At 60.7% G+C, this 5159-nt stretch overlaps 1 protein-coding gene across 3 annotated transcripts in view; it reads right to left on the minus strand.

The window, feature by feature from the left end:
- TP73 (tumor protein p73) overlaps nt 1-923 on the minus strand; it is a 53276-nt gene extending 52353 nt beyond the window's left edge. For all 3 annotated transcript variants that reach the window (XR_002125750.1, XM_019658568.1, XM_019658567.1), the window contains exon 1: nt 841-923. The gene's annotated coding sequence lies outside the window, so the exon portion shown is untranslated. The remainder of the gene's footprint in view (nt 1-840) is intronic.
- Between the last annotated feature and the right edge of the window lie 4236 nt (nt 924-5159).

Here is a 5159-nt window from a genome sequence, read left to right on the forward strand (position 1 = left end):
CCTCGGTCCCTCGGCCTCCATTCCGCTCAGACTGGCAGGAACACGAGGCAGCTGCTCAGCTCCCCCACCCACCCTCTCACCGCCATCACACACACAAGCACGCACACACACGCACACTCACCTGGCGCACACGCGCACGTGCACACGCACACTCTGCCTTCCTCAAAGAGAATCCCCGCGCCAGCCCCTTCCTTCAAGTGTGATGGGACCCTGAGGACCTCTGGCCTCGGGGGTCCAGCCATGTAAGCGGGACAGTGGTGGCAGGTGGGCAGGTGACTCCTTCTGCCCAGGACTTGGGGTCGCCTTGCGGGTGACCAGGTGAAGCCAGGGAGACCAGGGCAGCCTCTGGGGCTTGGTGCGGGTGAGGGGAGCTGGGAAAGCTGGTTCTGGGTTGGCCCCAGGAGGCTAAGGAATGGGGGGCCCCCAGCTGGGCAAGCGCCTGGCGCTGCAGGCCTGGGTGCTACTCCATGCCTCCTGGGCAGGAAGTGGAGAGAGTTCCTGGCAGTCCAAGGAGGGAGGTGATGCTATCAGAGCCGTCTCAGTCTCTGCCCAGTCTCTCCCCAGCCGGGGGCCATACAGAGTGCCATGAAGCAGTGGCCCGTCCTCACCCAAGTCCTGTCGGGGGAATCACTGGCACAGCCTCCCTGCACTGGCCTGGCCACCAACCTGCCTGTCTGCCACCCCTGCCCCAGGGCACCCCATTCTGGGCACCAGGTGGGAGGCAGCGCAGAGGGGGCTCTGCACCCTGAGTGGCCCCGAGAAGCCGCTGTGCAGGGGGGGCGGCAACAGGACCCCAAGCTCAAGCCTGGAAGAGGAGGGCCAGGCCGAGCCCCAGCCTACCTTGGCCAAGCCCGGGCCCGGAGGGTCGATGTCGAGGGGAGGTGGCCAGGAGGCCGGCTGGCTTGTGGCTCAGTAGGCAGGCGGTGGCAGCAGCGTCCTGGTCGCCTAGGTGATGACATTGGAGCGGTGAGGCCGGCCTGGAGCCTCGGGGCAGGCCAGGGTGGGGCGGAGCCTGGCCGAGAGCCCTGAGGCGAGTGGCCAGCCCGTACTCAGTGCTCCAGATGCCATGCCTTCCGCGTGGGGACGCCCCTGCCTGTGGCTGGAGGAGCTGGGACTGGGGCTGCTGTCCCTTCCGCCCCTCCCCCACCCTGCGTTTGCATGATTCTTTGCTGCTTCTCACTGTAGAAATGTCCTAACACAGAGAAGTACAGAGAAGGGTGCAATGAATCTGTCCCCGGACGGAGAACTTCAGTCTGTCCCTGAGTCAGCACATTCTGTATCATTTCACCTGTCACATGGCGGCAGGGGTGCTCACAAGCAAGGACCCGCCTTTTTCAATACTGGGTCCAACCAGGAAATTGTTGCTATTCACCTGTTTTTCCTATCAGCACACACACACACCCACCCATACTCACACTCCCAAGGGGCTCTAGCAGGAAGCCTGGTGCTCTCACCTCCACCCGCTGGGGCAGCCAGGCGAGGCCAGCAGCTGTGCCTCACCTCACCTGAGGGAAGTGTCTCTCACTCAGTGGCTGCTCCTGGCGAAAGTGTTGGGTGACAGCGGTGGGCTCCCAGGCTCCTGACCCCCAGGGGTGCGGTGCAGGATGCAGACACGTCTGTGCAGAGCCTGTGTCCATGTGCAGTACACGTGCGCCTGGCGTGAAGCTGCACGAGGGAGGACAGGCGGCTCAGCAAGGGGCCCCCACTGCCCATTCAAAGCTGAGTGGACACATCTCAGCTCCCTGGGAACTGTGGGGGTGACCNAAAAAAAAAAAAAAGGAAAGGTGTCCTTTCTTGTCTGAGTATCCTGCCTTCTGTGTCCTGGCTGCCGTACCTGGCCACACAAGCACCGCTGGCCGTGGGCACCAGAAGCAGTTCCGGCACCACAGAGGGCAGAGCTGTGCTGGGCCAAGCAGGGACTTCCTCTGTGTCAGGACATGGGACCCCCAAACCCACCCCAGACCCATCTCCCCAAGACCTCAGCAGCAGGCCCCCGGCTTCAGCTGTCTCCCAGCCTCCCCTGGGGACTTGCACTCCTATTCTTTATCGGAACAGCAAGGGTCTGGACACCTGGCCATCTTACTTAGACCATGGGACTTGAACCAGGAAGCCTCACGGGGCTATGATTTCCAGCTTCCCTGCAAAACTCTGAAGAGCTGGTTGTACTAGACCCAGGTCCCCCCAAGAACACGAGTGGCGGACGGAGCCACAGACCAGGTCTCTGTAGGCAACAGGGACCACGTGCCACCCCGGCAGGAGCTCGGAGAGTAGAAAAGAGGAAACGCTGCTGCTTGGTCAAAGATCGGAGGTGCAGAGACTCAAGCTCCTCACCGAGAACCCCCAGGCTGCCCTGGGCACCCCGATCCTCTCTCCTCTGGGGAAGGGGGAAGGGACAGTACAGTGCCCCCCCCCTTATTTACGGTTTTACTTTCTAGGCTTTCAGTTATCCACGGTCAACCATGGTCCAAAAATATTAAATGGAGAATTACAGAAATAAATAATTCACAAGTTTTAAATTTCATGCCTTCCTGAGTAGCGTGATGAAATCTCGCACCTTCTCGCTTTATCTATCTCGCACCTTCTCGCTTTATCTCGCCCAGGACGTTAATATCTCGCCCAGGACATTAATCGTCCCTTTGTCCAGCATCTCCACGCAGTACACGCTCCCCACCCATTAGTCACTTAGTCGCCCTCTGGGTTATCAGATGGACTGTCATGCGACCCCAGTGCTGCGCCCAAGTCACCCTTATCTTCCTTAGTAAAGGCCCCAAAGCGCAGGAGTGGGGTGCTGGTAGTCGGGCATGACAGAGAAGCCGTGAAGTGCTTCCTGTAAGTAAAGAAGTGAAAGCTCTCGACTTAACGAGGAAAGAAAAGTACCGTGTGCGGAGGTTGCCGAGATCTATGGTGAGGACGACTCTTCTATCTGTGAAACGGTGAAGAAATCTGTGCCAGTTTTGCTGTCGCCCCTCAGGCCACAAAGGTTCCAGCCACAGAGCGTGGCGAGTGCTAGTTAGGAGGGGACAGGCCTTGAACTGGTGGTGGGAGGCGGACGGGAAACGTGTTGCGAGTGACGACAGCGTGCTTCCGGAAAGCGTGGAGCCTCTGTGAGGACTTCAGCAAGGGACCCCTGAGCACTGACCACAGGCGCATGAGTCTATGCCAGCAGGCTGTTATCACTGCTCGATTTTATCACTAGTCCTTGTTGTTAATCTCTGACTAGTTTATAAATTAAACTCCGTCATAGGTGTGTAGGTACCGGAAAAAGCAAGTATATTACAGTGTCCGGTACCATCCATGGTTCACACATCCACGGGGGGTCTGGGGGGGGTCCCCCGCGAATAAGGGGAATGACTGTGGGACATGTGTGGGTGTCAGAAGTATCAGGCGCAGCATTTGTGGGGGTCTGGACAGTCATGGAATCATCGCATCGCGGATTCTACCCAGCCTGTCCCCCAGGCCCTGTAGCTGGGGCTTCCAACCCACTTCACCTCAAGGAATTTCCCCCAGATATTTATAACTCAGAAAGTCCTGGGGCGTGCAGCCTGACGATCCTCCCTGCCCGGCTGCTGGCCCCCACTAGCAGGGCCCCGGGACCCACAGAGTCGGGTGGGTCTCTCTAGAGTGCAGGCACGCCCCACTGACTTCTCAGCCTAGTGGTTTTCTCCCGGGGTTACTTTCTGTTTTCACCTCTGGTGGAGGAGGGACTACGGCTTCACAGCCTCCCGCACCCAGAGCCCTTCGCTCCAGGCCGGAGTCCCGGGCCCGGAGGGACTGCTGGCCTTCCCTCCGCACTTCCCCCAGGCCCCGGATCTCACCATCCACAGCTTCCCAGCCAGAAGCACAGCCTCCTGGGGACCCCTCGCCTGTCCTCACATGTCCTCTCACTCTCCCCTTGCCCTGTCGCCACCTGTCCCCTCCCTGCCTCCTACCCTATCCCTGTGTGTCTCCTCTGACCCCTGCCCTGTCCCCATGCACCCAGCTGGGGGCTGACTCCACACTCACCCTCGGTTCATGTCCCTCTCCCCGCGCCATCCCTGTCCTTCCAGGCCAGGCCAGGACCAGCCTCCTCTTGGAAGCCACTGTCCTCCCTGACCCCTCATCGGGACGCCCCTGTCCTGTTCCCATCACCTGACACCCCTTCAGCTGTGTGGCCCACAGGGCAGGATTTTGGGGCATCCTGTTCCCCCATACTCCCACCTGTCCCTTCCCAGGCCTCCATGGGAGGACCCTCCTACCTGTCTGCCCGACCCTCTGACCTTGGTCGCAGGGGCTCCTACTGTCCACCCTTCCTGTAGAACCTTGAGACAGAGGGCGGACACGGGGCCTGAGCAGAGGGAGGGTCAAGGCGGGGCGCACACTCCCCCACCCTGGCCATGGGGGCACTGGCAGCTTTCAGGGAGAGGGCAGCTCTGTTCAGTTCAGCAGAGAAAAGACCCAAGAACTCCACCCTTCCACCCACCCCTCGACCCCCAAACAATCCATCTCAGCTGTTCTGAATCACATGATCACCATGCCGGTGGCCCCCTTACCACCGTTTATCTTACTTTGATTTCAGTAACCTAGATGGCCTGAAATCTGAGGTGGCAGGTAAACCCAGACCATTACAGGAGGGAACCCCAGGGCCTTCCTGGGCCCCTTTCAATCACCCTGTGGCCCTGTCTCGAGAGGACCGCAGAATGTCCCAGTGTCCGGAAGTCTCCTACCTGGGCAGAGGGGTCGGGTGGCCCGTTGTATAACGTACTCTTCCCCGGGCTGCATCCAGCCCGATTCCAGCTGGATGCTCAGAGCCCAGCCTCTTGGGGTCCTTGGTGCCCAGAGGCCTCTGCTGCCTCAGCTGCCCACAGAACAGGGGTGGTCCTTGCCCTTGGGGCGGGGGTGCGGCTGGGGTCCCGCCTGGAACAGCCAAGAGGCCCCCTCCTCAAGGAGCTAGGGCAGTGCCCTGTTCGCCTGCCCCGCCCGACTACACCCTGGCCACGTGGCCAGAGGAGCGCTGGGCAGCCTTCTGTCCCAGCTCGGGCAAGTGAGGTGTGGTGGGGTGGGGCCAGGACGCGCCCCTGGGTGAGGGTTGGCCGGAACTGCGCCCTGAACCTATTGCAGAAAGACTGGGCCCTGCAGGGCTTGCTGAGGTGGCCATGGCTGAGGCCTCCCAGCACCCTGAG

Source organism: Hipposideros armiger, unplaced genomic scaffold, assembly GCF_001890085.2.
Source record: "Hipposideros armiger isolate ML-2016 unplaced genomic scaffold, ASM189008v1 scaffold_284, whole genome shotgun sequence".
NCBI lineage: Eukaryota > Metazoa > Chordata > Mammalia > Chiroptera > Hipposideridae > Hipposideros > Hipposideros armiger.